Raw genomic sequence first — 24,418 nt, 5'->3', positions numbered from 1 at the left:
GGTATTTCAGCATGTGGAACTGACAAGTCAATGCTCTAATGGCAAGAGTTGCAGAGGTGTATACTTTTTTACCCCATCTGTCTAAAGCACAGGAATCCATGTCCGAAGGGGTGGGATTCTTAGCTGTAGTAGCCTTTATTCCTTTAGGTCCTTAGGAGATGACTTCTGGGTCAGCAGTAGGATTTTTGAAGAAAAAGTTGTGAGTCAGGGACTCTAATACCTGTCAGGTTTCCTTGGAGCAGGGAGTAAAGTATCAGTAGTTAGACTGGATTCTATAAAGACATCATCCACAACATCCAGAACAGGAGGGATAGTGAAGCATCTGTGCTGTGGTAAGTCTAAAAATTCCCTGAGCCTCTTTTTGAACGGAGGATAATCCTGGCATTCCCAGTGGAAATGCTCTGTCAATGTATGTAGGGTTTCACCAAAAGAAAAATCCTCTGATGGGGAGGCTGAAGGAATGGATTTCTCTGCATCTGAATCCTCATAGGCAGATAAGGGCATGTCATCATATTCAGAAACCTCAGAGTCGGACTCTTGGTCAGATAAAGTTGCTGGGGATAAGTCTCTTTTTCTTTTAGCAGGGGAAGGCTGGCTTTCCCTAATCAGCATGATCGACCATTTTAAGCATCTGAGATTGTGGCAAGGAAGCATGCGCTTGAGTGTGGGTCGTTTTTTTAGGAGTAGCTCGTACCCTTGACCTTAGAAACTCAGTAGTTTTAGAACTGAAGATGCGAAAGAAGTCGTCGGTTTGTGTTGAATATAGGTAATGCGAAGAACTTCCTCAGAAGCCCGTGCCTGCACAGTGGCTCCGGACACATCCATGGGTTCTGTAGTCAAAGAAGAATCTTGTGGCATACTGGACTCCGAACGGGTCTCGGTAGAGGCCTGCGAATCTATCGAAGCGGGCATCAGATGCTGCAAAAGAACCTCACTGACTACCGGCAAACTGGTGACTAGCTTAACAGAAGCATTGTTGGAACTTTTGGGCATGTGCAGTCTGTCTGTCTTTATCCTTAAGTTTTTTTGGAAGATCGGTAGTCGGATGACTCACCGAAGGAATTTCGGAATACAAGAGATCGAGAATGAAAGTATTTAGCTACAATAAGGGCCCAACAACAAATAGTTCAGGCACTGAACAAAGCACAAAATCGACAGCGAGGTACATCGTGGTCTGGGCCTAGACAGGTGATGCAGTAAGAATGGAAATCTCTATGTGGTATTGGTTTTCCTCAGGTGAGACAATTGTTAACTTTTTCTGATATCTGTTAGAGCAAGAAAAAAAGGATCCCCAACAGGGTACTTTGCTTTTGAAAACTTCAGGATGATTCAATTTCGGAAAAGAAAACTCGGGTAGTGACCGACTGGCACTCGTGCAAACTGCTTCTGTTTCAGGCTCCTCGGCAAGACAGACTGATGTAATGGCATTGGCTGCCTGTTTTATACCCAATGTCAGTCCTGAAGTGACAGCAACCAATGCAAAAATACTAAGCCTCTGGTATGCAGGCCCACTGAGGGCTACCCCTGGCAGGATAACCCAATTGTGATGACTGCAACAGTGAAACACGAAGATCATCATAAACTTGTTAATTTACATTTGCAGGTTCTCCTTCTACAAGTCTCCTTGGCAGAAATAAGAATCCGGATGCCCCTAGGAAGGTTATTGCAGTGCCCTTGACCATCAATAGAAGTGGACTAACTATATGGTTAGAAACAGGGAGTGGAGGTATAGTTGATGTTTGCCTAATGGATAGGTCAGCAGCAGTCTGAAGGGCTTTGGACATACATGCGCCTCTGGAAGATAAGGCCAAAGCAGAGGGAATCACACTTTGCAAGGCCAAAGTGGGGAACTGTGAACAACTCCAGATTTAGTTTATTTGGCTTTCTGAATGAGCTTCAGTACAACAAGAAATGTGTAGAGGAGTTATGTGGGCCATTTTAAGATAGCAGCATCCCAGGATCACTTCCCCAAAAGGGGAATCAGGGAATAGAAGTTGCTGCATTTTGTGTTAGCCAGGGACACAAATAGATTACAGAAAGCCTTCTCCTTGTTAGATAAAATTTCTGGGCCATTGTCAAGCTGAAAGACCATTCATATGGCACTACCAAACAGCTGAGCTTGTTTACAAAAGAACTGGCTTCTCCAGGATTATGAACAGCAATAAGAAAGTGGCTGGTGAACATAGCCCAGTCCCATACACTCATGGCTTCTCAACACACAGGAAATGAATGTTTCTCCCAGTTTGTGTACCATATTATACATGTATTGGTAGTGTGAATGGTAACTGTACATTTAGGAATGGAGTCCTGGAAAGCCTTCAGAATAAGGAGAACCACTCTTATTTTGAGGGAGTTTGTCTCCGAATGTAATCAGACACCCTGGACTGTTCACCTTAGACAATTTCTGAGACATGTGCTTTCAGTCACTACCAGACTGAAAGAGCTGCTCAGAGAATTCATTGGGAATATGTGACCACCATTACATATGTGCTCTACAAGCTCTGGACATCCTTATGTATAAAGAGCAGAATACTGAGACCACTTAGTTTGAGAGTCCACTGTGAAACCCACAAATGAAATCTGGCACATTAGACAGAGTAAACAGCTAGCACTATTCTCAAGGTTTTGGTGTAAAGAGCTGCTGAAACTGTTGAACTGAAATGTTGACACACTGCCTGGTGAACTGGAAGTATGCTGTTCTAACTTTACAAAAGACAGCTTCTAGCATGCAGCATTCACCGTTAATCCTAAAGAAAATAAAGTAATTGAAATAGAGGCTGCTATGCTGACATGACTCTCCTCTAACACTGGACCAGCTAGGAACCAGTAGTCCGGATAATGAACATCTTAATCCCATGCAGCCTCTGGTTTACTGTTCCTGTGGTTAAGCATTTGGTAAACAACTTGGAGGATGAGGGACCTTAGAATGGAAGTGTTCAAAAAGTACAGTTGTGTACCTACCACAAATGTAGATGTTCGAGTGTATACACTGTTGCAGTCATTATTCTTGGGGTTATCCTGCTGGCAGGCTACCCGCAGTTGGCCTGAATTCCAAAGTCCTGGTCTGGCATCGGTTGCTGTCGCCTCCTCCCTGACGTCAGTGCGCCAGGGGTATAAAATATGCAGCCTACTCCATTTCCTTCCATTTTTCTTGCCCCAGATGTCAGGTGCCCCCAAAAGGGCAGGCTAAATAAATTATGCCAATAAACATGCATGCACTAAAGTAAACATTTCCTTCCTCTACAAGCAAATACACCACATAGGTTGTATGGAATAGAGAAGTACAGATAAGACCCAGCAAAAGAAGGGGGGTGGTGGGAGGGTAACCTGGACTGCAACAGTGAATACACACTCGAACATCTACATTTATGGTAGGTACACAACTGTACTATGTTCATCGTGCTTCACTGTTGCAGTCATTACTCTTGGGTTGAATCCCAAAGCTGAGGATGGGTGGCTGGGCTAAATAGGATTAGGAGAGGCTATGAGGCCCTGCAGAACTGCAGTGGCAAAGCCTGCTCTGGATTTAGAGTAGAGAAGTAAATGGTAGTGCTTGTAAAAGTGTGCACTGAACTCCAAGTTGCAGCCTCTAATATATGTCTTTGGTTGGTACTCCTCTGAGGAAGGCTGCTGAAGTGGCTGCAGCCCTGGTAGAATGTGGCCTAATGCCCTTAGGCACTGATTTGCCATGCTGTAAGTAGCAGAAACTAATGCAATGGCCTATCCATTTTGAAAGTCTGTTTTGAGATGGCCTTTCCTTGCGATCCAGCAGCATATGCCACTAAAAGTTGCTCAGTCTTTCTGAAAGCTTTAGTTCTGTCCAAGTAGAAGCGTAGCTGTCTGTGTATGTCCAAAGAATGCAGAAGTCTCTCACCCTTGTTCTGTGGGTTTGGATAAAAGGTAGGCAAGTGAATGGTTTAGTTAAGGGCCACACTGGACACCACCTTAGGCATAAATGTAGGGTTCGTCCTCAGAGAAACCCTGTCTGGATAGAAAATGATAAAAGGTTCAACAGACATGAGTGCCTGTAACTCTGAGACTCGTCTTGCAGAGGTTATTGCTAGGAGCAGAGTTGCTTTCCAGGATAAGAATTTTATATCAGCTGTTGAGGGTGGCTCAAAAGGAGGCAGTGTGAGTTTTTCCAAGACATAATTGAGGTCCCATGCAGGTACTGGCACTCTCCTTGGAGGTCTTATGTTTTTGGCCCCTCTGAGGTACTGCCTTATTAAAGGATGAGAAAAAATAGGTGGTTCCGTATTGTAATGGGCTGAAATGGCAGAGGCATGAATCTTAATTGATGAAAAGGATAGGCCTTTGTCCAGCATCTCAGTTAAGTATTGTAAAATCTGAGGAATATTTGGTACAAACGTGTCAATTCCTTGTTCCTGGTTCCAAGCACAGAATCTCTTCCATTTTTCTGCATAAGATTTTCTGGTACTGGGCCTCCTGGCCTCCAAGATAACATCCGTTACAGCTTTGGAGAGAGGAGTGTTCTGAATGGCTACATTATCTGCCATGCTGCCAGATTTAAGGTCCTGAGTTGGCTGTGCGGGATCTGATTGTTTTGTTGAGTCAGTAAGTGAGAAGCTTGAGGCAATGTCCAGGCTGGATCTTGAGACAAGCTCTTTAGGATTGGGTACCAGTGCTGGCGTGGCCAGTCTGGGGCAATCAGTATCATTTTTGGCTTCTCTTGTCTGACCTTTAGAAGTACCTTGGGGAGGAAAGGCATATACTGTTAGGTTTTTCCACTGAAGGATAGGGCATCCCCTTTCCATGCTTGCTTCTGCAGAATCTCTGTAGTTGGCAGTTGTGAGGGGAGGCAAATATATCTATGTCTGGGCATCCCCATTTCCATGTTATGCTGAAGACTTGTGGATCCAGTTTCCACTCATGGGGATCCATGGGGTTTCTGCTTAGTCTGCCAGAGTGTTTATTTTTCCTGCCAGGAATTGTGCTTGCAGGTGAACTTGATAAGTCAATGCTGTGTCCCACAAAGTCATGGCTTGTCTGCAGAGGCGGTAGGAATGTGTGCCTCCCTGCTTGTTTATGTACCACATGACTGTAGTATTGTCTGTCTTTATCAGTAGTTGTCCTGGATGAAGTAGATCCTTGAAAGCTGTCAGGGCATTCTGAACAGCTAGCATCTCTTTTTGATTGATATGAAGATGCATCTGGCTTGCTGGCCATGTGCCCTGAATACATTTTTCTGCCATGTGGGCCCCCCAGGCATAATCTGATGCAACCGTTGTTAGTGTCTGCCTGGTTGTGGGTAAAGTGAATGGCTGTCCCTTGTTGTGGTGACAGGCCTGTGCCCACCATCGAAACTCCTGTTGCAGGCAGGGAATGAGGGTAATGTTTCCAGGCTGTGGCAATGTTGAGTCCAAACACTTTTTAGATACCATTGTAGTTTCCTCATATGCAGTCTGGCATATGGAATTAGCAGAATGCAGGATGCCATGAAGCCCAAAGCCTGCAGAATTTTTCTTGCAGATAACTGGGTCTTTGTTGCCAACATTTTGAAGTAAGAAGTCAGTTGCCTTTGTTTGCCTGGCATGAGATAAGCCATCTGGGCAGTTGTATTTAAGCTTGCACCCAGGAATATTATCTCTTGAGAGGGTACTAGTTTTGATTTCTTTTCGTTTACTGTGTACCCTAGGCAAATTAGTAATCTTTTTACAAACGCCAGATGCTTTAGTAGAATGTCTTTGTTCTCTGCTTGAATAAGGCAGTCGTCCAAGTAAGGATATATTTGAATTCCTCTTTGTCTGCAAAATACAATTACTGGTGCCAGGCATTTTGTGAAGACCCTGGGTGCAGTAGATAAGCCAAAGGGCAGTGCAGAGAATTGGTAGTGCATTGAGCTAGCTATGAATCTGAGGTATCTTCTGCAAGATTGTCTGATTGGGACATGCAGGTATGCCTCTTTTAGGTCCAAAGTTACGAGCCAAGCCTTCTTGCCCAGCATGGGCAGTAGCTGCTGCAGAGTCAACATTCTGAATTTTGGGATGTCCAGAAATGTGTTTAGAATAGACAGGTCCAGTATTGGTCTCCAGGCTTTGTCCTTTCTGGGCACCAAGAACAGTCTTGAGTAAAATCCTTGTCCCTGCTCTTGTTGTGGTACTCGCTGAGTGGCCCTCATGTCCATGAGGGATGAAACTTGCTTTTGTGCCTCTGCTCATTGATTGTCTGGCATACCTTTTGCCCTTGGCAGGGTGTGAAAGTGGAACCTGTAGCCCTGAAACACTATGTTCAGGACCCATTTGCCCTGGGTAATCATGTGCCAATTTTGTGAAAAAAAGTGCTAGTTTTCCCCCTAAGGGGGCTGCCAAAAGATAAGTGCTTGGTTCTGGCAGAGAAACGTCATTGGGACTGTTTCCTGTATGGCTGTGATTTGTCTTCTCCGCTTTTGGAGGTAGAAGCACCCCATTGTTTAGGCCTGTACGAGCCTTGGGGCTGGGATCTGCCTCTGGGGCATATGTATCTGCCTCTTTGTGGTCTGTCTGATACTGGAAAGGACCAATTCTTTGTAGGCCAGTTCCTGCTAAATCTGGGTGGCTGCACCTGTAAGAAATACTTAACTGTCTGCATAAATTTCGCTTTGTCCTCCATTTTCTTCAATACTACTTCTGCTTTAACACCAAACAAAGTATCATGCTGTAATGGAGCATCTAATAATTTTGTTTTAACATTATCAGGCAAATTCTGTTCTTTTAACCAAGCATGTCGCCTAATGACAGAACCCGTAACAGTGGCCCTGCAAGAGGCCTCCTGAAAATCAAAAAAACATTGCAAAGTATGCTTTCCCACTTGTTCAGTTGCAAGCAATAAATCCTGCATTTCTTTGTTTTCTGCACATTCAGAATTTGTTAACATTTTCTGTGTAAGCAGTGACAATAAATATTGCTGATGTTTAAGCATATGAAATTAACAATTTAAAGCCCTCACAGCCAAGGTAGCAGAGATGTAAACCTTTTTCCCCCATCTGTCCAGTGCTCTTGAATCCCTATAAGAGGGGATAGGGTTTTTTGCAGTGGAAGCGTTGACCCCTTTGGGACCCTGAGAAATAGTTTCTAGGTCAGCAGCAGGGTTTATATAAAGAAAAGTATGTGAATCTGGAACCCTGTAGTATCTGTCTGGCTTAACAGGTGCAGGGGGTAAAGAGTCAGGGGACAGGCTGGACTCTGAAAATACATCATCTACAATGTCTAAAACAGGAGGGATAGCAAGAGGTCTGTGCTGAGGTAGTAAAAGAAAATCTCTAAGCCTTTTCTTAGATTCTGAGTAGTCTTGACTCTCCCAGTGAAAGTGCTCCCTCATGGTATGCAGGGTTTCCCCAAAAGAAAAATCCTCCGGAGGGGAGGCTGAAGGGATAGATTCTTCAGCATTGGAATCCTCATAGGGTGGGAGAGAGCATTCTTGGTCAGAAGAGCCAGAGGAAATGGAAACCTGATCTGAAGATTCATATTCTGTCTCTTGCCTAGGCATCTTCTCAGGAGGGGGATGGGAACCCCTGATTAAAGTAATTAGGTCTTCAGCCATTTTGAGCATCTGTTTTTTAGGCATGGAGGCCTGTCTCTGGGCTTGCTGCACTTGTTTCTTTGTCTTTAGTGGTGCTTTAGTCTTTGCCTTAGGAGCTGTAGTCGGTTTGATATACAACTGTGTAGGCCTGAAAACACCCTCAGAAGCCGATGCCTGCTCAGCAGCTCCGGACCCATCTGAGGGGATATTTTTCAAGTGTCCAATACCCTGAGTTTCCAGAGGCCTAGCCTGCTCCACGTGGGAGTCGGAAGTGGCCTGCGGCTCTGAGGTAGCGGGTGCCAGGGGCTGCAAAAGCGCTTCACTGAGAACCGGCGACTGGCTTAGAACAAGCCTCGTCAGTTTTGGACCTTGGATGCCTGTCCTTTTCCTTGTGTTTCTTGTGAACTGCGGTAGTCGGATGGCTATCCGACGACATCATGTAGTTAAATCTCCGGCCAAAGTAATGAAATACAAAATCGTACCAACGCTTAAGTGTGTTGGTTAAATCTAGCACAAAATCTGCAATTAGATACGTCGTGATCAGGGCCTAGGCAAGGAATACAATAAGAAATGAAGTCCTTATGAGGTATTTGCTTCCCACAAGAAATACAATTATTAACTTTTTCTGACATCGGTCTGGAGCAAGAAAAAAGTTTCCCAAACGGGGTACTTAGCTTTAAATGAAGACTTCGGATTTGATATTCGAACACAAAAATCTCAGGAGTCGGCCAACCGGCACTTGCGAACTGCTTCTGCTTCAGGCACCGTGCAGCAAGAAAGACTGAATGGCGCACTGACGTCAGGGAGGAGGCGACAGCAACCGACGCCGGAGCAGGACTTTGGAATTCAGGCCGGCTGTGGGTAGCCTGCCAGCAAGATAACCCCAAGAGTAATGACTGCAACAGTGAAACACGATGAACATCAGAGCAACAAACTCACTCCCAAAAGCAGAGAAATCTACTTAAATCTTTTGAGATCTTTATGTGTAGGCAGGCATCTTGGAGATCCAAATGGCTCATCCAATACCTCGACAAACAAGCTAAATAAACTGGGAATAATCACCTATATCACCTGCTGGATTGCCAACTGGCTCACAGATGGGACTCAGATAATCAAAATAGGGAAAGTTAGCTCCACAAAGAGACCAGTCAACAGTGGAGTTTCCCCAGTGTTCTGTACTAGGACTTCTCCTGTTTGGCATCTACTTTTCTGAAGTAGAAGCCAATAACCAATGGCTCTGGATGACAGTTTGTACATGATTGTAAGCTAGGAGCAGTCAACTGAATCCGCAAATGACTTGGCTATCCTGCAAGAAGATTTGTCTTGAATAAATAACATACCAAAATTATGGTCTGAAACTAAATGCCAAAAAATGCCTAAACAAGTCTGACATGAACCAACTCAATACCTTGTCACTATACTTGGTATCCTACAGACTTCTAGCAGGTGACCTATGTCTGGCATACAAGACATCCACATACCCATTACTGATGGATTTACTGCACTGCAGCAAGTCTACTGGCATCATAAATACTTGGTCTAGGGATCTAAATCTTTTCTGCAACATACATCAATAGAGTAGTTTGGAGAGACAGATATATTGCACAGACGATACTGCTGCTGTGAAACAGACTCCCCATCCACATTAAACAAAGCTCCTGTCCATTTTTAAGTACAGCTTAGAGCTATGGATAAGAAACATAACATTTACTCAAAGACTGTCCCCTACACTGCTAGTATTTAGACAGCTCCTAAATGCTTTATCCCATGCATGAGTCTCCCTCAAATTATTTACAGTATGATCCCAGTTATTCTTATTAGGGATAATATAGAATTATCAACCATTGTATTGGTAAGGCCAATTTATAACCAAATGGGATATTTTACTTTGATCACAAAAAGGGAAACGGTTAGGCTTAAGATGGCCCACAAGGGTATCTAGCCTAATACTTACCTATGAACTTATAAGAAAGAACAGACTGCACAGTGACTGTTTTAGACTTCTGCTTACTGGTTCAGACTACTGAGCTGTAAAATTGGCTTGAAGCCTTTGGTCTTTTGTGGAACTATGAACCTGGATTCTGTCTTGTCTGGTGGGGCAAGACTTTTTTTCTAGCTTTTGAGACATTGGATGAACAAAGATAACTGTGACACTGGGGGTTGTAGGGTATAAAAGGAAATTTTGTAATCACAAAATACAATTGTCTTGCATGATGGCCAGTCATGTAGACTGAGAGACAAACACAACTCCAACTACGTTCACAGTGGGCCATCAGGAAGTCTGCTGCTGCCCTCCAAAATGAAGGGCAAAAGTATTCCTAATGTTGCCAGGAATTTTTTTTATCTATAAAAGGATGTCCATTTAGAAAACTAGCATAGTTGTATTTTTTTTCCTTACAGTGCTGACTTTTGTGCTGCTGTTGGCCACATTGGTATTATAACTGACACATACTATTCTACAGCCCCTAGTTGTACTGTGAAGTCTAAAACCTAACAGATATTTTCCTTCTTTATCATCATTTGCCTCTAACTTTACAGCCAAACAGTTCTACAACACTATCCAGAGACTTATGTTCCAGGCACATGGCAAGTATGGAAAATGCTGCTGTGTTGAGAAGTCAGTTTTGTTTTCAAATGGTTGACTAACAATTTTCCAATGTCTTAATCATCTCATTCACAAACTCACAATGGAAAGGCAGCATGTGAGATAAGTAATTAAATGCCCAAATTGAAAATGGTGGCTGATACATACACACTTCCCAAGGTGATCTAACACCCTTAAAAAAAGGCCTATCACACACAAAAGACCTGGCAGATGATGTCAGCCTGCTTAGCTCTACCCCAGAAAAAGAGTAGACTGTTCTACTTAGAAATGTAAAGGTTGCAGCCTCCCAGCCACATTAACAATAACCTTTGACACACTAGAATTACTTACACTACACCATCCAACTCATGCTAATTCTAACCCTAACCTTACCCCTCTCCAAAGCACCCTTTTCCCTAACAGTACCATTAAACAAAATGCTCTTACACACACACACAGACTACATACAGTACTCACAAACAACACATCTGTACCATTCCCTAGCCTTTCCTCTAATGTTAATTTGTGAACACTCATGCAAACATACACACCCTAAAAGCCGAAACCTAATGATTCAGTATTTTATTTCTCACACTTCTGCATTCCAATATTCCGACAACACAGTTTAGCAGCTTTGCTGCAATTCACATTCCATCTGCATGCATATAGTATATATATATATATATATATATATATATATATATATATATATATATATATATATATATATATAGATTCATAGGTAGATACTAGGCTATTGGCCCTAGGGCCTATATATGCCTAGCCAAAAAATGTACCCTGACTTTCGCCACCCAAGAAAATTATTTTCCTGTGCCCCGGTCGAGCAGAACGACAGAAGTGATCCCTGGGGTGAATTTCCCATCCAATTATCAAGATTTTTCTTGAAGAGTGCTAATGAGGAGCTCTGTTTGACATAGATAAGTAGTCTGTTCCAGAGTATGGGAAGTCTCTGGGACAGGAATCTATCCCTCCAGCATGTTCTGTTTATTGTGGTGACAAGGTTTAGGTCCCTAGAGCGTGTAGCTCGGAGGGATTGGGATTTCTTTAAGTGGAGCATGTCCAACAGCTCTGGGTTTGACATAGCTTTGTATGTTAGGCAGAGATTGCCCCCGAGTAGGCGATATGCGATGGAGTAAAGCTGTAGTTTTTTGAGACGGTCTGCGTAGGGCATCTGTTTGAGGCCAGTAATCCTCTTTGTGAGGTATTTCTGTAGTCTTTCCAGTTGTTGTAGATGTCTTGTGAGGTACATACCAAAAGGGGCGTTGTACTCTATAATGGGTCTAATGAGTGATGAGTAGAGGGGAACAATGACCTCTTTTTTTCTGGATGAGAATCCTTTTGTGATGAGATGAGCCACATAGAAGGATTTCCTGACCACTGTGGTGATGTGATTATCAAAGGAGAGACTACTGTCCACCTGTGTCCCAAGGTCTCATCACATTTTCAGCAATAAGTAGACTACCAGCTATGTGGTAGTTCATGGGTACAGAGTTTTTACCAAAGGGGATGACAATACACTTTTTGACATTGAGCTTCAGGCCATGGCTTTGACACCAGGTATCTGACTCAGTGAGGCCCTTTTGTAGTTTGTCCACATCGTTAGAAGTTTTGATTATGGCTCCTAGTTTGCAGTCATCTGCAAAATTTGTTAGCCAAAGACCTTCTGTGTTAGCCTGCACTTCAGAGAAGTAGATACCAAACAGGAGAGGACCCAGGACTGAACCCTGTGGTACTCCAGTTGTCACTGGTCTGAAGTCGGATTTGGAATCTGCTACTTTCACAGTGTGGTTTTGTCCATGAGCCAGTTGGCAACCCATCTTGTGACATAGGGATTTATACCTAGTTTAGTGAGCTTATCTATAATTCCAGAGTGGGGGATGGTGTCGAAAGCCTTGGCGAGATCTAGATAAGCTGTGTGAACCATTTTACCCTCATCTATGGCTTAGGTGACTGCTTCAAAGAAGTCAATTAGGTTTAGGAGACATGATCTGCCTTTTACAAATCCAAACTAGGTAGGGTCCAGAGTTTGGAGATTACCAATGTCTTTGTTTATGAGTTCCATGATGATATGTTCCATGGCCTTGCAGACCAGGCTAGTCAGGCTAATGGGGCAGTAGTTCCCGGGGTCCGTCGTGGCTCCCCCTTTGTGGAGTGGGATAATCGTCGTGGTGCTCCATTCAGTGGGTACAAAGCCTGAGGTGAGGCTATGATTGAACATGGTACTTAGGTAGGGTGCCAGTTCATGTAGAATGCAGCCTGGGATACTGTCAGGTCCCATGGATGCTGTGTTCTTGGCTTTGGAGAGTGTGTTTTCTACCTGTGCAGCCGTGATTATAGGAATTTTGCATTCTTCCGGTATAGAGATGGGCCCTCTAGGGGGTGAGAGGGGGTAAAGTTAGCACTGAACCTATCTGCTAGGATGTTGGCAATATCAGTTGGTTCTGTATATTTAGTGCCATTGTGCTGTAACTCAGAGCAGATCTGAGTGTTCCCATTGAGATTCTTGACATAGCTATAGAATGCTTTGTGGTTGTCTTTAGAGTCAGTGGCAATTTTGTTTTCATAACTAGCTTTGGAGGATTTTATGAGGGATCACAGCTTCTTACTGAGGTTGATCAGGGAGTTCCTCCAGTCATGGGATTTTACTCTTTTTGCAACCGTTTCTTTCTTCTGTTGTAGAGTTTGTTTATGGCAGAGGACCACCAGATTGGCTTCCATTTTTTGGAAGATAACATCTTGGTTCTATTAGGGATAGCATAATCCATGCACTCGTGTAAGTGTTTATAAAGTGCATTTGTGTAGGATTCAGCAGTCATACCTCTGTTGTCCGCCTTCATGGATGTCATGAAGTTTGCCACTTCTGTCTTAAGAAGTGTGAAGTTGGCTTTGGAGAAGTTTTTTTACAATGGTTTCCCTAATTGGGGGTGGGGGTGGGATGTGGATGTTTATGCTGATTAGCTTGTGGTCGGATCTGACCAACGAGGAATTGACCTCTGATCAGGTCTAGGATACTGCTGCCCCTGGTGGGGGTGTGAATAAGTTGATCCAAGGCATTGGAATTTATGAATTCTAGACAACGTTGAGCAAAAAGAGTTGGTACATGAGTAGTTTTCCCAGTTAATGGTGGGGTAGTTGAAATCGCCCATTATTAGGGTGTTGGGTTGTACCCTAATACTTTCCAGTGTATCAAGAAATGAGGAGTGGGAATCCTGGGGCATGGTGAGGGGTCTGTATCAAGCTACAATTTGGATTGCGGTCTTGCCCAGAGTTAGCTGCACTTGGATAATCTCGGATGCATTATGCTGTGCAACTAGCCTGGAGGAGTGGATATCCTTAATGAATATGGACACTCCTCAGCCTTTAGTGCTTCATTCTGGGTTAGGTGGCCGAAAGGTATGGTATTAATTGTAGCCTGATAATGCAGGGGTGCTCTCTGGAGCTTTGAACCAGGTCTCTGTCATTGCACAGATGTCAATGTTCTCCATTTTAAGGAGTGCCTCGAGTGAGTGCATTTTGAGGTTTAGACTTCTACCATCGAGTAGCATTACCCTCAGAGTTTGCTTGCTTGTACCTGTTACGGTGGTGAATTTGTCATTTGAACCTTGCCTAAAAAAAGGCACTATAGGGGTGGCAAAAGCCTTAGCCAGTATCTGGAATCCTAAGGGTGACAGGTGCCAGCCATCTCTGGCAAAGCATTGTGGTCTGTCGATCATGTCGTCCCAGGCAGACAAATACTGGATCCCCTTAGAATGACACCAGAAGCTTAGCCAATTGTTGAAGTCAATCATTTTGTCCTTGTTCTGTGGTATCATTCTGGGTGATGGCAGGATGCTACTCAGGGTTAGGGGCATACCTGCCTGGGATACAAAATCGGAGAGCTCCTCCATGTCACTTTTCATGTAGTCCAGGGAGGTACGTCTCAGGTCATTCACACCAACATGGACAATGACAGTGTCATATTTGTACTTATTGTGGAGTGACCTGAGTGCATGCGTTATGTGGCGGATCCCGGCACCTGACAGGCAGCTGACAGTAACTTTCTCCTTGTTTAGTCTAGTGAGTGGAACATCAGTGTGCCTGACTATAGAGTCACCTATGACTAGAGTGTTGTGTACATTGTTATGCCTTATGGGCTGTGGTTGAGTGGCACACTGAGTTTGTGAGCTATGTGTCATTTGAGTTGTGTTGGGGGGTGCAGTTTGCTTGCATTTATGCTTTGGATGTCCCTGATGCTTGGGCAGGTTTTTATTGAGAGCCTCCGTGATGTAGGTGTGTTTTGTGTTTCTATGCGTGTGTTTTGGTGGTATAGATTTTGAGGGACTATGTGATGAGTGTGGCGTGGTGCAAGTGTTGGGTGGTAGGAGGAGAGGGTTGTCTGTGTACATGAGGCAATTGCTGCATTGTCCCAAGATGCCCAGATTCATTAATGCCAAGATAAGAATTCTGTTTTGGGAGAGACCTTATCCTCAAGTACAGTGACCCAAGCTAACGGATCTTAAAAAGTACAGTTGTGTACACTCATCATAAATGCAGATGTTCGAGTGTGTTCACTGCTGCAGTCCTAACCATTGGGTTATCCATGCTGTAGTAGCCCTCAGTCGGTCTGAATACAAGTCAAGGTTTTGTGCATCAGCTGCTGTCGCTTGCTGGGTGATGTCAAGTCATCTGAGCTATAAAGGAGAGCAGGCGACACCATTACCTCAGTTTTTATTGCCTTAACCAACCAAAGAAGTCCAATGTTAATAATTATTAGTAGTCCTGGGTCAGAGACCCACACAGAAATATGTCTCTCTAAGGAAAGCAGATATCAGGGGGAAGGAGGGATGGAAAGCATGGCTGCAGAAATGAACACACGCGAACATCTACATTTATCGTGAGTGTACAATAAGTACAGTTGTATAAACTTACCATAAATGTAGATGTTCCGAGTGTATTCACTGTTGCAGTCATTAAATTTGTGTTATCTGCTTGCAGTAGCCCTCAGTCGGCCTGATTAACAAAGTCTTAGGTCCTACGTCAGTTGCTGTCTCTTCTTCCGTGACATCAGGTCGCCAGGGGTATAAAACATACAGCCGACGTCATTACATCAGTTTTTCTTGCCCTAGATGTCAGGTGCCCCCCTAATGGGAAACAATTAAATCTATAAATATATAACGTTATACCATATGTATAGCAAATACACTAAAAAGCTTTTAAGCATTGAAAAAGAGAGAAGAGGTATAGCTGAAAAAATTCAGGGGGCTCGAGGGAGGGTAACCAGGACAGCAACAGTGAATACACTCGAACATCTACATTTATGGTAAGTGTACACAACTGTACTATGTTCTTCATGTTTCACTGTTGCAGCCATTACATTTGGGTAGATTGCCAAAGCTAAGGATGGGAGGAGGAATTTAGATAGCATCAGGACCAGGTATAAGGCCCTGCAAAACTACAGTGGCAAAGCCAGCTCTGGATTTAGAGAAAATTGGCAAATGGTAATGCTTGGTGAAAGTATGTACAGAACTCCAGGTAGCAGCTTCTAGGATGTCCCTGGTAGGTACGCCTCTGAGAAAGGCTGTAGAGGTAGATGCAGCCCTGGTTGAGTGGGGGTCTGATCCCCTGTGGGATAGGTTTTCCATGGTGCTTATAGCAGAATTAATGCAATGGCCTATCCATTTAGAAATGTTTTGCTTTGAAATAGCCTTCCCCTCTGTCCCTGCAGCAATTGCCACCAGTAGTTGTTCATTTTTCCTTTGAGAATTAGTCCTGTCCAAGTAGAATCTAAGTTGTCTGTGCACATCTAAGGAGTGCAGTATCTGTTCCCCTTTGTTCTGTGGATTAGGAAAGAAGGTTGGTAAATTAATGGACTGATTAAAGGCCACACTGGATACCACCTTTGACATTAAAGAGTGATTGGTCCTGAGGGACACCCTGTCCGCATGAAAGATAATGAAAGGCCCCACTAACCTAAGGGCTTGTAATTCAGATACCCTTCTTGCTGAAGTGATGGCTAAAAGGAAAACTGTTTTCCAGGAAAGGAATTTTAAATCTGCAGTAGCAGCTGGCTCGAAAGGAGGAAGGGTGAGTTTCTCCAATACAAAGTTAAGTTCCCAGGCTGGAGATGGAGTTCTCCTGGGTAGTCTTAAATTTTTGGCCCCTCTGAGGAAATGATTGAGCAGTGGATGAGAGAAGAGGGGAGGTTCTGTGTTATAATGAGCTGAAATGGCTGAGGCATGAACTTTTATTGAGGAAAACGACAGGCCCCTTGTGAAGCATCTCAGTTAAGTATTGTAAAATCTGAGGTAAATTGGGCACTGCTGTGCTCATCCCTTGAGCTTGGTTCCAGGCACAAAATCTTTTCCATTTTTCTGCATAAGATTTTCTAGAACTAGGCCCCCTTACCTCTAAAATAACATCCATCACTGGTCTACTGAGGGATGGTAAAGGAGAGCTTAGTTAATTAGGCAGGCTGCTAAGTTCAGTGTTTGAAGCTGAGGGTGCAGAATCTGGTTCTCCTGCTGAGACTGCAGGGTAGGAGTCTGAGGCAGGTGCCATGGGGCCAACAGTGACACACTGCTCAGGAGGGGGTACCAGTGTTGGTGTGGTCAGGCTGGTGTAATCAAAATCATGCTTGGTTTGTCTTGTTTGATCTTTAGTAGTAATTTGGAGAGCAGAGGCAGAGAAGGCATAAACTGATAGTTTTTTTCAGGTGAAGGACAGAGCATCCACTTTCCAAGCTTGTCTGTGGGGAGTCCTTGCGCAAAATTTTTCCAATTGATAGTTCTGGGGGTAAGCAAACAGGTCTATATCTGGGCTCCCCCATTTGCTTGTCAACATGTTGAAAATCCTTGGTTCCAGTTTCCACTCGTGTGGGTCCATGAGGTTTCTGCTTAGTCCATCTACCATTGTATTTAGTTTTCCTGGCAGGAATTGAGCTTGTAGATGGCACTTGGTAGCTCAAGGCTGTGTTCCACAATGCCATGGCTAGTCTGCAGAGGGAGTACGAATGTGTGGCCCCCTCTGCTTGTTTATGTACCACTTAACTGTGGTGTTGTCAGTCTTTATATTAATTGTCCTGGAAGAATGTGGTCTTTGAAGGCTGTCAGGGCATTCTGTACAGTTAACATTTCTTTATGATTGATGTGAAGGTGCATTTGAATTGGGTTCCATTTGCCCTGAATGCACTTCCCTGCCAGGTGCGCCCCCATGCATAGTCTGATGAGTCTGCTGTTAGGGTTTGGGCGGCAGGGGTTAGTGTGAATGGCAGCCCCTTGTTTTGGTGGTAGGCCACTGCCCACCAAAGGGACTCTAGGGGTAGACAAGGAATGATATGAATCGTTGCTTCTAAATCCTAAGAATGTTGACACCATAGGCTTTTTAGATACCATTGTAGATTCCTCATATGCAGTCTTGCATATGGTATTAGAAGAATTCAGGAGGCCATGAACCCCAAGGCTTGTAGTATTTGCCTTGCAGATAGCAGGGTTTTTGTGGCCACTTGTTTGAAGCAGGTTGTCAAGTGAATTTGTTTCTCTGGCGTGAGGAAAGCCATCTGGGAAGTTGTATTCAAGCTTGCTCCCAGGAATATAATTTGTTGACAGGGTACCAGGTGTGATTTCTTTTTGTTTATGGTGTACCCCAGACAAGTTAGCACCCTTTGTACAAAAGCCAGATGATTCAAAAGTATGTCTTGGTTATCTGCCTGAATTAGACAATCGTCCAGGTATTGGTATATTTGAATATTTCTTTGCCTGCAAAATGCAATGACTGGAGCTAGGCACTTTGTGAACACCCTGGGCACAGTAGATAAGCCAAAGGGCAGTGTAGAGAACTGATAGTGCATGTAGCCTGCTTTGAAGCGTAGGTATCTTCTGCAAGTTTCCCTGATTGGGATGTGCAAGTATGCTTCCTTAAAATTTAGTATTGCCTACCAGGCATTTTGCTTAGTATAGGAAGCAACTAGTGAAGAGTAAGCATCTTGAATTTTGGAATCACGAAAAAGGTGTTTAGAGTAGGCAGGTCCAGTATAGGACATCATGAATTGTCTTTTCTGGGTACCAGGAAAAATCTTGAGTAGAATCTTTGTCCCTTTTCTTCTTCTGGTACCAACTGAATAGCCCCTATGCTTAAGAGAGACACTAATTTGGAGGTAGATCTGGCCAACCGCTTGGAGTTGGTAACATGTGGAAGTAAAATCTGTATCTCTGGGACATTATATTTAAAACCCATTTGTCCTAGGTAATGAGTCCCCAGTTTTTTGTATGAAGTTCAACCCCCCCCACCCCCACCCACAGGGGCAGTCAGTTGAGAAGTGCTTGGAAGTTTTAAAAATAAGTCATAGAGACAGTTTACCATAGGGGAGAGTTTTATTATTCCCAGATTTGGAAGTGGAGGCCCCCCACTGCTTAGTCCTGTGCATCCCCTGGGACTGAAGCCTGGGTGCTCTGCTGGATCTGTATTTGGACTGAAGGTCTGGACAAGGCAAACAAAGACCAATTCTTAGAAGGCCAATGCCTACTAAATCTTGGAGGTTGTACTTGTAAAAAATCTTCGACAGTTTGCATAGATTTAGATTTTTTCTCCATCTTTTAAGAACTTCTTCTGCCCTGTTGCCAAACAGGCGGTCCTGATTTAAGGGAGCATCCAGTAATTTTGCTTTAACATGATCTGGCAAGGATTGCTCCTTAAGCCAAACATGCCTTATAAGTACAGACCCAGTCACCGCAGCCCTGCAAGATGCCTCTAGTGAATCAAAACCACACTGCAATGTATGTTTACCAACTTGTTCAGCAAAATGCATTAAATCCCGTAAATAAGAAGTTATGTACCTACCATAACGTTCCATGTTAGTTGTCTTCTCTCGCCTTCTTTCTTGCTTGATGGGTTCGGAGCCGATCCCTCGGCTCCACTGCACTGCTAAAGCTCGAGAGTCACTTTTACCAGCTCGAGGCAGCCCCATATCCCATGATGCAAGGCGGTAAGTACCCAGATCTCGTTTGTTAACAAAGGGCAATAGCACCAAGCATAAAATACTTCCCAAAGGAAGAAGAAACTTACAGATGTAAAAAGGACCAGGTCTGAATGGTCTTTAGCATAATAGTTTCTTATACAAGGTCTGTCCAGGCCAGGGGGAAGGAGGGAGGGTCGCAAGAAAGAAGGCGAGAGAAGACAACTAACATGGAACGTTATGGTAGGTACATAACTTCTTAATGTTAAGTTGTCAATCTCGCCTTCATTCTTGCTTGATGGGACCGCGTCCCTAGCACCTCTATCCTGGGTGGCTCAATGGAACAAACTCTTGAGGACTGTAGAGCCAAAACTGGCTCTGTCCCTGGAGGCCAAGTCCAATTTGTAATGGGAAACAAAAGTGTGAGGAGTGGCCCAAGTGGCCGCTGCACAAATCGTGTCCAAAGGAAGTCTAGCTTGAAAAGCTGTAGAAGTAGCTAAGCTCCTAGTTGAATGTGCTTTAGGTTTTGAGCACAGCTGTTTTCCCTGAGCATAAATTTCAGAGATGACCGAAGAAAGCCATCTGGACAAGGTCACTTTAGAAACAGGAAGGCCTTTTTATTATCCGCATAGGAAACAAAAAGTTGATTAGATTTTCTAAATTGTTTTGTTCGGTCCAAATAATATCTAAGATGACGGCGGACAGCAAGATAATGTAACTTTTGTTCAGCCCTATCTGAATAGTTAGGAAAAACACAGGAGATCAATGGATTGATTCAAATTGTTCTTTGAAGCGACCTTAGGCAAAAAGGTTGGGTTAGTTCTCAAAGATACTCTGTCTTTGTGAAAAACCAAATAGGGGGGTCGAACGGAAAGAGCATGAAGTTCAGACACCCTCCTGGCAGATGTAATAGCCACTAAGAATAAAGTTTTCCAAGAAAGATGTTTCAGGGAACAAGAAACAGCTGGCTCGAAGGGGGGAAGAATCAAGGATGTCAGCACTAGATTTAGATCCCACTGAGGAGGAGGATTCCTAATCGGAGGTTTTAGTAGGAAAATTCCTTTCAAGAAGGCCCTGCAGAGCCTATGGGACATAATATTATGATCTGCTATCCCGACGTGAAAGTTGGAGATAGCAGCCAATTGAACTCTGACTGTGGAAGAAGAGGAGCCTGCATGAAAAATCTCTGCTAAGAAGTCCAGAACTGCCTGAACAGGGGCAGTAAAAGGATCAATATTTTGGGCCTTAGCCCAATAAGAGAAACGTTTCCATTTGCTTGTGTAAATCCTCCTGGTAGAGGATTTTAGTGAAGCTACTAAGATGTCTCTAACTGGGTTAGAGATCAAAGGAAGCCTGGCTAAGGAAGGAAGTGGAGCAACCATGCTGTGAGGTTGACAGAAGGGATTGACCGGTGCAGCTGACCTGATTGGTGAATCAGAAGATCTGGCACTGGGTCCAGATGCCACGGCTGCACCAAAAGGTGATGGAGGAACGGGAACCAAACTTGTCGAGGCCAGTAAGGGGCAATGAGAATCAATTTGGCTCTCAAAACGGTAGCTTTCTGGATCACCTGAGGGATCAGAGGAAATGGAGGGAAGGCATAAAGAAGTCCCTGGGGCCAATCCTGGGTCAGAGCGTCTCTGGGGGGATGGCCTGATAGAGGGAAGAGGCTGAAGAAGTCTGGACATTTGCTGTTTTGGGGAGTAGCAAAAAGATCGCAACATGGACGACCCCATTCCAGAAAAATCTCTTCCGCTATAGACTGCTTGAGAGACCACTCGTGAGGCATGAGGATAGCTCTGCTCAATCTGTCCGCTATAATGTTGGTTTTCCCAGGGATATGCGTTGCTACCAGAAACCGATGAGAGGAGATCGCCCATTGCCAAAGTCTGAGCGCTTCGACACAAGGGGTAGGACTTGGTTCCACCCTGTTTGTTGATATACCAAACTACAGACATGTTGTCTGTTTGGACTGCAATTGTCCCTACGGGAAGAAAGTCGTTGAGGGCTTGCAACGTTAAAAGCACTGCTCTCATCTCCAGGACATTTATGTGCAGATGGTACTTTCGAGCGGTTGCCACGTCCCATGAACCATCCTGCCCTGATAATGACCCCCCCACCCGATCAGGGAGGCATCCGTGGTGACAGTGGCTATCGGGGACGGAGGTACAAAGCACCTGCCTTGGTGAACCTGAGACGATGTGATCCACCAAGTAAGATGCTGTTTGCATGTCTGTGTCACCAGAATCTGGTGACGCATTGGAAGTTGCTGGTATGACCATTGTGTGAACAGCATCCACTGAAGGAGGCGCATATAGAATCGAGCCAGGGGAAGAAGAGTAATGGCCGCAGCCATGAGACCTAATACCTTTAGAACCATTCTGGCCTGTATTTTCTTGTTGGCCAGAATGATCCTGACATGAGTCTGAATGTCTGAAACTCTTTGTTCTGTAAGGGTAGCTGACATCCGAACAGTGTTTAAGTTTGCGCCTATGAAGGTAATAGACTGGCAGGGCGATAAGGATGACTTTTCGAAGTTTATCGAGATGCCTAAATGAGAACAAAGGTCTATTGTGTAATCCCTGGCTTGTATAACTGATGCCTGGTGGTGGCTGACAGGAGCCAGTCGTCGAGATACGGAAACACCTGGAATCCTTGACGTCTCAGGTGAGCCGTGACCACTGCCATGCATTTGGTGAACACTCTGGGGGCTGTAGTGAGACCAAAGGGCAGGGCTCTGAACTGGAAGTGACTGGACCCCAGCCGAAAGCGGAGAAATCTCCTGGAGCGTCTGTGAATTTTGATGTGATAGTACGCATCCTGAAGATCTATTGAGCACATCCAGTTGTCCTTCTGTAAGAAGGGCAGAATTGACTGAAGAGTGACCATTCGAATCTTGTCTTCCTGACAGACTTGTTGAGTCTGCTGAGATCCAATATTGGTCTCCAGTCTCCCGTCTTTTGGGGACCAAAAGAACCTTGAGTAGATTCCGGCTCTGAATGGTCTATTGTAACTGGCTGAATGGCTCTTTTGCAGTAGTTTTTGATTTCTGACTCTGCAATCTCCCTTAGACCGGGTGGTACATCTGGAAGGGAACTTGAGGGAAGGGACTTTCCTCGAAAGGAATTATGTAACCCTTGGATATGATCGACTGTACCCATCTGTCTTGAGTGAGGGAATGCCAGGCTTTTGGGTACAGTGATAATCTTCCCGACTGCCTCCAAGGAGGGACAGCCGGGCAACACCTCAGGGATGCTGAAAGGGCTTATCAGAGAGGCTCCCTGTTTCCCTGGTTCTTGGACCCCTCTGCCTCTAGAGCGTCTGTTGTTGTTACCCCTCTGCCTCTAGGGGTAAACTGACCACGTGAATCGGCGTGACTCCTTGGGATTTACGGAACCACATTTTCCACCCTTCTGTCCTTTGGGATAAGGCCTAGAAGGGGTGGAAAAACGGACTTCAACAGCAGAAAGAGTCTTGCCGTCCTGCTCGCACCTGGTCAAGGTTTCCTTCACCTGAGGGCCAAACAAAGCTGACCCATCAAAGGGAGAATTTGTGAAGGACGCCTTAAAGGGATCCGCAAAATCACATAGCCGCATCCAGGCTTGGCGTCTAAGAGCCACACCTGTGCCTGCGGCTCTACTCGCTCCATCCGCAGCATAAGATATTAGCCGCATGGAGGAGTTAACAACGGAATTGAGGGTTCCTAGCTGCGAAGCAATCTTTTCTTGAGCCCCTGCAGCTGTAGGATCCTGAACTACTTCTCCCAGCTCCTTCAGGATATCTCTCTGGAGTCTGGTGAAGTGACAAAGATAATTCAGCGAACGCATAGCAAAGGTCGCTGAGGAAAACATCCGCTTGCCGTACCTATCCATGGTCCTAGAGTCCTTATTAGGAGGATGGACAGGCACGGAAGGATCTGCAAGTTCCTTTTTGGTGGCCGCAGCCACCACCATGGCATCAGCGGGGACACCCTTGGTAAGGAATTGTTTGTCACTCGGGGCAGTGATAAATTTTGAAGGCCTCCTAGGGACTGGCTCTACAGAGTCAGGAGCTGCCCACGCCTTCGTGCAATAACCTGCATAAGGGGTCGAAGGCGGAGACACCCAGGAGGTGGAGGGCCGAGATCCAAACGCCTCTAGGTATACTGACTCATCCTCAGAGGGATTGTTGGTGGGCCAGTTTCCCCTCTGTTTCAGAAGTTCTAGGATGTCTGAGAAGGAGACATCCTCAGAGGGGATCTAGGGATCCCTCTGACTCATCAAAGTCAGTATCCAGTGACAGACTCGGGAGTCTACATGCTTCCTCTTACAAGTCCTCTTCCTAGGAGGATCTCCCGAAACATCAGGAGAATCCTCGGAAGAGGGGGAAATTCCCAATGGGGAAACCTGAGGCGGAGGATCTCTGGGTCCTGTAGCAAGAGAAGTGGCAGAGATGTCAACAGGTACTATAGAGGGAGGAGCTACGGGAACAGACTGCTGACTGATACCAGTGGCCAGTACACTCTTCATCACCTCGAATGCTCCCCTCCCAGGCAGGTCCGAGAGAACCCGCTCGCGAAGAGCTAGGAACTCCAGGGACTACCGAAAGGGAAGTCTCCGAGGCAGATGTCGGAGCCGAGCTCACCAAGGCCGAGGCTCCAAGGGGAAGAGCGGGCTCGGACAAGGGTCCGATGCCACTCACCCCTCGGAGGAGACCATGGAAGCCCGACCACCGAATCCCTCTAAGGAAGGACTCGAAGAGGAGATAAGAGTAGAGGCTGAAGGAACAGAAGGGGGTATCCGTCCTCCAGCCGTAGCAGTAACCATGCCCGAAGACTCCAACTCCAAGCTCTGGGGTAGAGTTGAAGGAGGAACTGTAACGGAGTGTGGACCAACAGTCGTCTGCTGAGACGGACTGTGTAACATTTGGGCCAGTACCTGTGACTTGAGTAATCTACTGACCACTCTCTCTAGGTCATGATCTGACAACCTGGATGACCTTGAAGATCGGCTCCGATGGCTCCGTTCCGATAGAAGAGGTGAAGCCGGAGCCGAAAGTATCGGCTCCAAGGAAGGAGACCTCGACCTCTTCCTGGAATGAGCCATCGGAGCCGATACTATAGATCCTGTCGGAGCCGACTTCGCGGAGCCGACAGGAAGCCTCGATGTATCGGCTCCAGCCGGAGCCGATACAGCCACCAAAGTAATGGTGTCGGAGCCGATCGGAGCCGACACCGATGCCTGTGCCACATGGGTGTCGGAACCGATCGGAGCCGACATCGGTGGTCAATACAGATTCGGCACCGATAGCCATCGGTGCCGAAAGCTTTGTCAGCCAGAATCGGCTCCAGCCGGGGCGATCTCGACTCAGTAAAGTCGGAGCCGAGG

The 24,418-nt window shown here is 45.2% G+C and overlaps 1 protein-coding gene across 1 annotated transcript in view; it reads right to left on the bottom strand.

The window, feature by feature from the left end:
* WDR53 (WD repeat domain 53) overlaps positions 1–24,418 on the bottom strand; it is a 634,589-nt gene that overhangs the window by 173,565 nt on the left and 436,606 nt on the right. The gene's annotated exons all lie outside the window — the stretch shown is intronic.

The sequence above is a fragment of the Protopterus annectens genome, chromosome 4.part0 (assembly GCF_019279795.1).
Source record: "Protopterus annectens isolate FY-2018-M chromosome 4.part0, PAN1.0, whole genome shotgun sequence".
NCBI lineage: Eukaryota > Metazoa > Chordata > Ceratodontiformes > Protopteridae > Protopterus > Protopterus annectens.
This window is presented reverse-complemented; position numbering and strand designations above follow the sequence as displayed.